At 40.1% G+C, this 10,487-nt stretch overlaps 1 pseudogene; it reads left to right on the forward strand.

Moving 5' to 3' along the window:
- Positions 1-482: 482 nt before the first annotated feature.
- LOC143642173 (eukaryotic translation initiation factor 4E type 2 pseudogene) lies at positions 483-6,361 on the forward strand (annotated as a pseudogene).
- Positions 6,362-10,487: the final 4,126 nt, after the last annotated feature.

Genomic DNA, 10,487 nt, shown 5'->3' on the forward strand with positions numbered 1-10,487 from the left:
CACCCCACCCAGCATCTTCTTTCCTTTAGTTGTTTCTCCCTCATTCAAGGAAACTTCCCTGGAATAAATGCAAATATTGGCCTTCAAGTTCAGAAAACTTAATGCAAAGTAACCTAGAAGAAATTTAAAGAAATATTTACTTTTCTCATTCAAGCTCTCCAACAGAAAAGGTGTCAAGTATGGGGGTAGATGATAGTGATATTGCCAGTTACCGGTTACCTTGATGAGTCCTGCTTCCTCAAATGTTGAAGTATAAAGAAGCACACCGGGGCAAGCATAGAGTAGACAGTAAGAAGCTTTATTAAAGGGTAGTAAAACAGACTTCTCCAGGGTGGAAGAAGGGGACCCAGAGGCAGAATCCATGGGATGAAGAAGTCCCATCTCTTTTATACATCTAAAGTTTCACTTGTTCTCCTGTATTCTTCTCCCTTATCTTGTTCATTGCTCTGCATCCTGCAGAGTGACTGGGGGATGTTAGTGGAATGGCCAGGTATTGATTAGCAGCTCCCTGTCTCCTCTGGAGTTGCTTCATTAATAACCTTTTAGGGAGGGGGAGTATCAAAGGGCTCTGGAGATAAGAACAACAGTTTCCAACTTCCTGGACTCAAATCAGACTCCATTTTCTCCACCAGACCCAATTTACCTAGCTACACTAACTACCTGTCTTTAAATCTGGCTTTAATAGAAAACTCCAGAGATGATGAAAGTGAAAAGTTTCTAAGCCTACCTTTTTTTTGAGATCCTGACCATGATAACATTTGAGATACCATGATAACATTTTCTATATAGCTGCACAGAATATAGAGGCAGAAAAAAATCTGATGCAGTTATGGTGAATATCCTGTGGCCTGTGATGGCACTGGAGTTATTCCCAAAGATCCCAGATAGGATATGGAAGCCTGAGATCAAGTGCAAAAATGAGACTGAGAAAGAGTGCAAGTACACCACTACCCTCTCAGGGCCATTTGGGATGGATATAAGGAGAAGTCACTACAACAGATTGCATCTTGGTTGTACCTGATGTAATTGCATCTTGGCTGATACTGATGTCACATAGGAAGAGTACTCATGGATACCATATAATTTGAATTACATTTAAAAAATTCCAGCATAGTATTGATACAGATCAAACAACAGAAGTGTGGCTCTTCCCAAACCAAGAATGGAAGAGTGTTAAGGAGAGCAGTTCTTGAATTTGAGGAAAAGCAGAAATCTCTAGAGCAATAGAATTTACTTGGAAAAACTAAGCTCTATCGCTCATAGAGAAAGATGTCTTCAGATATTTCACCCAGCAACTATAAGAAAAACATGTTAGATTTTTCACATAGGCATTTGTGGTTGGGAAAATTCAGTGAAAGAATCAAAAGAGGTTATTGAAGAAAACTTGCCAGTGCTAGAACTTGGCATTAGTCTATCCCATCACTAGTCTCAAAGGTTCATGCTCTCTGGGGTTTATTATTTCTCCTGTGCTTTTCTACCTAGCCCCTCCCTTATTTCCTAATAACTTTCCCCTGCTAAAGGAAGCACATGCAGATGGTTATCATATATTTTGTTTATCAGTTGTCTCCAGCACTTAGAATGGCTCCTGGTTTATGTTTAGGTTCCATAAATTAACATAAAATAATTTTTTAAAGAAACTAAGTGGCTAAAACTCAGATGAGAAACCAATATTTTGAGAGAAATACCAAATGGAGGCAAGATGTTACTTTGAGTCTCTTCTCGTTAATGGATTCTAGCTAATTTTTGTGGATACCTCCTAAGTGGAGTTACTAAGACCCAGCTTGACAATTTTGAGAATCACCATTTATCAATCAAAATATTTTACCCTTAGCATTGTATTTTAAATGTTATGATTTTTCGTTTTACCTTTTGAACATCCCTCTCGTTCCCAATATCTCTGGCTTTAGCATCAGTAAGAAGATTAAGGAAAAGAGTCAGGGATGTATATACTTAGGCAAAAAAGAAGAAAAAGGAGAATAAGAGGAGGAGGAAGTGGTGGAGGAGGAGGAGGAAAGTTTTCAAATTACTTTCAGGTAACAGTTTATTATTTCAAACAAACATTGTTATTTGCTGCCCCTTACTGGTAAGATAGTAAAATTGCTAAATCTCATTTTTAAAGTGTAGTTCTTAGCTCTGACATTCTGTAGCTCATTTACCACCAAAAGACTTGTACAAGTTGATCATCTCGATTAAATGAATACCATATGGGAGGAGTCACTTAGTAAAGACAATTTTCTAGCCTTTAATTTGGGTAACTATAGAAAAATATTACATAAGAAAAATACTAAAATAAGCCATTTATATATATAAAACGCACTCTCTCTTGATTGAAAATATAAAATTTGTCACTGGGAACAAACACTGTTGGTTATTTCCCTTGAAATGGCAAGCTCATTTCATTCATCTTTGAGAAATAATCTGTCAAATACCCATGTCTAAATAATGTTATTGGTCTGCAGATCAGTAGTTCAAGTAAAAATGGCATTCTATGAAAAGAAGCAGTTATTCAGTTGCAATTGAAACCAGAGCCCAAGTGATTTTCTCAAGATAACCATCATATTTATTATTCAGCAAAAGCCCTTTATGCATACTTCCATGTCAACACACAGAGCATTAGCAAGGAGCAGGACTAAAGGGCTGGGAAAATGCTTTGGCTGGTGCTTAAATAAACCACAACCTTCTGAGGGTTTCCAGAGCTGTGGTGATTGGACCTCTGGATGCAGAGCCAGCAGTTCTGCCTTAGCCTCTATTACTGGTTAATAAGCCCAGGAATTCTGGTTCATAGAGTAATGGACTTCAACCTCTCATACCAGGCTGACTAGTCATGGAAGACTTTTATCTGGGTATGAATTGGCCATGGCTTTACCAAGACAGTGATCTAGAACTCCAGGCTAACAACTCAATGTGTGTTTTCCACTGGTGTACCTTCAGTAAACAACGTAGGTCCGAGGGTTGAATTAAAATATGCACCACCAGGCAGTGAACAGAAAGAATTTAATTTTGGGCCCCAAATTAGACAATATTATAGATTCAAAAACAATGCTGAAAATCCAGTCAAGACAGCAAGATATGGTTGTAAGGGAACATGAACAATGAAGTCAAAAGTCAAGGGAGGGGAGAATAGGCATAAGACAAACAATTGAAGAACCAATGTGTGGTTAAGAAACAAAAGTTTCCAATAGCACAAGAATTCAGGCAATCCTCTCTGTGTGCTACCTGGCATGCATTTGAATATGGCGCCCTAAAGGAATTCTGCAGGACTGCAAAGAACAGCTAGACAGGAAAAAACAACAACAGAAAGGAAATAGAATTAAAAAAAAAAAAAAAGTGGCCCTGAAATAAAGCCGTAGTCAGAAGACAATTTCAAAGACATGCAAATGCTATCTTGTTTTATATATACATACTGTTTTATATATGCATTGTGTCCTGTCCTAACTGAGAAAATTTTCTGCCTCTCCCCTTCCCTTAACAATAAACTGCTGAAAGTGTAATGCTGTCTCTACTTCCTTTTTTTAAAGCCAGCTCACACAAACTTTACCCATCACATTCTACTGAAAACAGAATCATGCTAGGTAAGCCCATGCTAGCATGTGCTCTGCCACTGAGCTACAATGCCAACCCCTCCCAAAGTTTTAATACTGAACCGGAAAAGAAATGAAATCACATGTCAACATCCTTCGTATCACTTTCCCCAGAACATTATGTAGCTGACATAACATTGGGATTTTCACCCTTTTATTGGGGAAGAGAGGGTAGCCCAAGTCCTACACAGGCTATGAAGCCAGGGTTACTCAGACAAATCGGACTGGCATGAACAAATCACACAAACACAAAAAATACCTTTTTCAGGGTGTTTCAGGGCGGCACCTCTGACTCAGCTGTAAGCTCCCACAAGGAGGGCAAGAGAAAAACAAGGGAGGCAGGTGAGAGAGAGGGAGCATGCTCCCAAACCATGTTTTTATTGAGAAGAGCTGTTGGATAGAACATTCCATCCAAAAAGGAAAAAGGGTAGTATTACAAAAGAACAAGGAGGCAGCCCACTTCCATTGGGTAACCCTACTCCCAGAGCTTCACTTCCCTGCAGAGCAGAGGTGAGGTCCACCAGCTTTCCTGCAGGCAAGCCAGTTCCACACCTCCATCTCTCAAAGCTAAGGGCACATGCTCAGCTCCTATGTGGCAGCTCCTGACAAGAGTGTATTGAATAGAATTAGTCATACAGTGTGTGGATCAAAGCAGAAGGCAGATAACTAACTAAAATTAGAAAATTCATCATATTTGAGTAAGCTTACCAAGTTCTGGTGAATCCCTTTACAAAAGATCATTGTGAAAGATCAAAATATCTAGATTCATCCAACATACTGATAATTTCTAGACAGAAAGAATACACTACAAGCACTCCAGTGGCTCTGAGCAAAAGTTTGCTGCTGTACAACAGTTATGTGACATCTAGTAGCTCTGTGGTTTTTGTGGACATGGAAAATAAGCTATGAGATCAGAAAAGTAACACCACTAGAGTGAAAAAGTCAGAATGCATATGAACATAGAGTTAAAACTGAGATGCAAATAAACATAATCACACCACTACAAACCACATTTCTCATAACATGTCCCCAAATTTTATATTGGCAGGCTGAATACCTAAAATTGGAGAAAGTATTCAGACTAAAGAAGTAAAATCTTTTTACCATAAATATCAATAATTGAATCAATTGAAATGGGGAGTAGCTATAAATTATTAGATGCTTCATCAAATACAAATTACTACAACTAAACATAAAAAGTGAAGTTAGGAAGGTTCTTAATGTTTTACTGAATCAACATGCTTTAATATAAAAATAAACAAGTTGGATGGAACTGGAGGATGTTATGCAAAGTGAAATAAGGTGCAGAAAGACAAATACTGTATGATCTCATTTACATGTGGAATTTGAAAAGCTGAACTCAGAGAAGTAGAGAATAGAAAAATTATTACCAGAAGCTAGAGGAGGGGGAAGTAAAAAGGATTGGGAGAGGGAGAGATGTTATTCAAAGGGTATAAAGTTTCAGTTAGTCTAAGAAATAAGTTTTAATGATCTGTTGTGCTGCATGGTGACTACAGTTAGTAATAATGAATTGTATATTTCAAAATTCCTAAAATAATAGTTTTAATGTTCTCATCACACACAAGATAAGTTGGTGAGGTGATGGATATGTTAATTAAGCTTGACTTCATCTTCCAATATATACATATGTAGTTCAAAACATCACATTTTACTTCATAAATATTCACAATCACACGATTAAAAATAAATTTTAAATAAAAAATAAACCTTGACATTGTATTTGCAAAGAACATTTCCACAATACATCAGGTGTTTAAAATAATTCTTATGTTTGGTTGAAATAGGCACTCTTCAGTCATCTTTATAAACTTTCTTTTATAACCTACAAAAAAATATATATAAATTTTTGGTGTCTGAATTCTTAACTTTCGGTGATTTGTAAAGCATAACACCCTGAACTCAATGAGTCAGAAACCACTAAGAAAGCAAACAGAAACAACATAATCAGTACTACCAAACCTGTATCATGGTTATGATCTATGGTGGCAAAATTTTGTGTTTGGTAAACTATGAATGGATTAAAGACATAATGGTACAGTGGAGACAGTGGCGGCGACAGGATGAAAACAAGTTCGACGCCTTGAAAGATGATGACAGTGGGGACCACGATCAGAATGAAGAAAACAGCACACAGAAAGAGGGTGAGAAGGAAAAAACAGAGCGAGACAAGAGCCAGAGCAGTAGCAAGAAGTAGAAGGCTGTTGTTCCTGGACAGGCAGAGCATCCCCTGTGGTACAACTGTACATTCTGGTACTCCAGGAGGACCCCAGGCCGTCCCACCAGTTCTCAGAGCTATGAACAGAATATCAAGCAGATTGGCCTCTGTGGAGCAGTTCTGGAGGTTTTATAGCCACATGGTACGTCCTGGGGACCTGACAGGCCACAGTGACTTCCATCTCTTCAAAGAAGGAATTAAACCCATGTGGGAGGATGATGCAAATAAAAAGAGTGGCAAGTGGATTATCCGGCTGTGGAAGGGCTTGGCCTCTCTTTGCTGGGTGAATCTCATCCTGGCCATGATGGGGGAACAGTTCCTGGTTGGGAAGGAGATCTGTGGGGCTGTGGTCTCTGTCCGCTTTCAAGAGGACATTATTTCCATATGGAATAAGACAGCCAGCGACCAAGCAACCACAGCCCAAATCTGGGATACGCTTCGGCGCGTGCTTACCCCACCTCCCAACACCATTATGGAATTCGAAACTCACACCGACAGCATCAAGGACAATTCAAGCTTTCGAAATACAAAAATCACATTGTGAAAGTACGCAAGCTGGCAATAATCCTTTTCTGTATATGTGTGTTTGTCTGAAATGGATGGAAGGCCTCTGCCAGTCCTTGTGTCTACCTGCTGAAGGGATGTCAGTGAGCCATGTGCTCCCCTTTTGCACTCATTCCTGGAGGACGGATTCCGCTAGACAGCCTCCAGCATTGCTGACTTTATAAAGCGGAGAAATGGAAAACGTGACTTTGTAATAGACATTGTTTTTAGGGGCTTCTGGGAGGGAGGTGTGCAGCCTTTCGTTTTGCTGTGTGCTGTCCAGATGCCTTCCAGGCCCTCTGTTGCGCTCCTCTCCTGCTCTGCGAAGGGCTTTGTGACCACGTGGACAGGCTGGAGCTGTGGATGAGCCTTATCAGTATTATGTATGTCTGGGCATCTAGCAACAGCTTCTGCAGAGTACCAGAGTAACCGAATGCCTCTACCAGCTCTGCCACCAAGTTATTGGGACCATTTTGTTTCATCCTCTCCCCCAGGCCACCACTCTCTGAAAAGGTGTTATTGATGTGATGACTGCCCAGGGATTTTTGTCCTCTCCCCTGCCTTACGCCCTCAGTTTCCCTCCAATGGGACTCTCTCCTCCTTAGGCACTGCTGCACTTAGAATTATAACCTCATAAGAACGCTGGTTCCACTGGCATGGCTTAGAGAGTAACTTAAGCTTGAGCAGAACCCAGTTTGAGGGAACTAGATGATAATTAGATCCCAAGCACGGATTTGGCGCTGAGGGCAGTGATGGAAACATTTTCCCCTATGAGCAGGGTGTGTGTGCCAAGCCTGCTTCTATGGGTTCTTGTATGCCCCTCACTGAGGAAGGGAAGTGACAGCTGGCTATTTCGAGGTATTCACACTTAGTGTGTATATTCTGCAACCTTGGAGAAAAGGTGACCTTGCTGAATGATTTTTTTTTTTTCCATGGCTATGCCTGTCTGTGGTGGTTGGAGAATCTCCTTTCCATCCTCATCACTGGGTATGTATGTAGCAGACGTGTGCTAACACATGTTGCCCACACAGAGCTGGTGAAGGCTACTGCAGGTATGCTTCTAAAACAACCAGTCCCTCATCAGAGAAGGTATGTGGGGTGACCCCAGAAGGACCGAAGCCAGGGAGGTTAAAAGAGCACCTAGGATTCAAGTAAGTAATGAGCAGGAGTCTTCCCACAGCCTCCGAGAAGCACTGTCTTACTTGGCTCTTGTGGAGCAGAGATCACAGTACCGTAAATTAAGGCCTCTCCTTAAAATGTATGCTTGAAGCCTGAGGGATCCTTGGCCACCTGGTCTTAGGAATTATAATAGAGTAACAGGCATTCCCATACTGTATTTATCTTACTCTCTTCCAACTTTCCAACTCCTGACCCCCTCAAATCACCACTGGGAATGCTTCCTGAAAACAGAGGAGTACAAGGGCCAAGAGGGAGGTGCTTCCATTACAAATGTTATATCCAAGAAGAAGAAGATCTCACTGTGATTGAAACTCCAGGAATATGAAGAATGCATTCTGCTGTACAGACAATTGTGAAGGGCTCAGGCAAAGCCAGGAGCAACATTGGCTCTAGTGGGGAACAAAGGCTGCCCCTGGAGATTTGAATAGACCCCAGGAGGACTTCACTTTTGCCTAAACTCAGATTGCCATGTAAATTCCAAAGAGAGCAAACATTGGATTTGCCTGCCTTTGGGCATCTACTTGATTGTTGTGTGCATGTGGGTGTGTGAGGACCTGGACAGTGTGTTTTATGAGTGGGAGTTTGTCAGGCCTAGTGCTTAGGTATATTGTCCATAGTTTAGCCTTTTTTTTTTTTTTTTGAGATTTTTTTTAATCTCCTTCGTTTTCTAGAGCTGCTCATATTTCCCCTTCCTTTGATCATTGTAGTATTTGACAGTTATTTTTTTCCCATCAAAACTATGCTGACCTTATGTTGGTTAGAACAGGCTCATCCCTGTTAGGCAGCATTTTGCCCCAGCATTCTCTCAGATATTCTGCCTAACAGCATAAGTGATAGCTTGAATAGTCAGTTTATCCAAACGACAAACGACCCCTTTTTTTTTTTTTTCCCCAAACTAGCTTGAGAGGTCTCTCCATTTATTTTGACTCCACAGGCCTCTGATATGCCAAGATGTGACACAGTTATGGTTTACGGTCACAGAGTCACCTGTTTTGGAGGGAATAAAGGTCTGCCAGGGATAACATGACCAGCATGCTAGATTGCCACTGGAGAAAGGGGAGTCACAGTTGGGGAAGCTCTGTCCAACCCCTTTTCTGGGGCTTCTCTTTGAAATTGGCTCTTACTCCTCTCCAGTGCCCTTCTCTTTGTACCCTTCTGTTCATGTGTGTGTGTTTTCCCTGTGACACTGGCAGTGGCAGTGATTTTCCAGAGAGAAGCTCGTGGCCCACAGAGCTGGAAGAGTGAACTTCCAAGTACTTGCCAGTGAGGAAGGAGCAGAGGCTGTGACAGGGGATGCGGGTTGCACTTTCAGAGCAGTTGTCTGCCACGGTAATAAATGGAAATACCAGCAAAAAAAAAAAAAAAAAAAAAAGAAAGAAAGAAAGAAAGAAAAAAGAAAAAGAAATAATGGTAAGCATTTGCATTCTTTTTATATGATAAATATAAAATATGCTATGTAAGTCAGCAGAGGCTACAGTAAAAAGAACACATAAAAATAACACCAATTTTGAGGGACCAAAATTCATTTCACTATAAACCCTGAGGAGTCAGAGAATAGGAAAATAGACTGCTGGATAATAGTCTTTCACTTCCATGGAGACATTATCAGATTTTAATTCCTCTTAGCTGGATTGTTACTTAAACACCAACACAACATGCACTCATTTAATCTTGTCAGTTATAGCCCCCAGAAGCAGACACCATGATGAAGGTTGACACAGGCTAATTATGCCTGTAATTCCAAAGGCTCAGGAGGCTGAGAAAGGAGGATTGCAAGTTCAAAGCCAGCCTCAGCAACTTACTGAGGCCCTAAGCAACTTAGTGATAACTTGGCTCAAAAAATAAAAAAAAATAAATAAAAAGGTGGGGGTGCTGGCATGTAGCTCAGTGGTTAAGCACCCTTGGGTTCAATACCTGATACCAAAATAAATAAATAAATACATACATACATAAGGCAAGAAGATATATAATGGGGGTGCAAGATAAGGAAAAAAGGGAGCAGTAAGAGTAGGCAAAGATAGTCTATAGTTTACAATGCACATCTGTCATCTCAGAAAGGGAGGAAGGAAGACTGGAGGAAGCGCCTCAGACTATGGTGCAGCTCTAAGAAAATTTCAGTCAGCTCAATGGAGAGCTCTAGTGCATAGATCATTCGCAGAGGAGTTTCCAATTTGAGAGGAAACTGCCATGCTCTAGTATTCTTCTTATGCTCAGTCACTAGTACCCTTGTTGTATTTAATCTCTCCAGGGAGCTAATTGGAAAGAGTTGGAAGCTGTCAACTCACTATACTCTTTGTGGCAAGCTTTCTCTTGAGAAGAGATCTAAGTGGCATTCCTACTTCCATGGCTGACACAATTGCCATTCAAATTATAGTGACCTTCGAAACTGTTTTATTCTTAACAATAATATAGCCTTTGAATGCCAAAAAATATGTATTATCTTAGTAATATGGACATTTTTATCTTGCAGTTATTGTAAAAATAAATGATATACAAGAAAAAAATACTTGAAAAGTTTCCAGGAAGATGCAATAAGACCATCCGTAAGAATTCAAAAGCAAGAATTAAAATGACTTCAGGCTTTCTAACAGCAACAGCAGAAGTACAAGGACAACAGAGTAATATTTTCAAAGTGCTGAAGGAACTTTGAATTAGAATCTTAAATCAAACTAATTATTTAAATATGAAGGTAAGGGGCTGGGATTGCGACTCAGCGGTAGAACGCTCGCCTAGCACATGCAAGGCCCTGGGTTCAATCCTCAGCACCACATAAAAATAAATAAATAAAATAAAGGTATTGTGTACAACAAAAAATAAATAGATAAATAAATATGAAGGTAAGAAGATAAGAAGTCTCAGAAGTTTAATCACATACAGACATTATTGAAAATACTTTTGGAAGAAACATCCCATGAAGAAGAGAAAAGAACAGTTAATAACTTTTAATG

Source organism: Callospermophilus lateralis, chromosome 10 (genome assembly GCF_048772815.1).
Source record: "Callospermophilus lateralis isolate mCalLat2 chromosome 10, mCalLat2.hap1, whole genome shotgun sequence".
Taxonomy (NCBI): Eukaryota; Metazoa; Chordata; class Mammalia; order Rodentia; family Sciuridae; genus Callospermophilus; species Callospermophilus lateralis.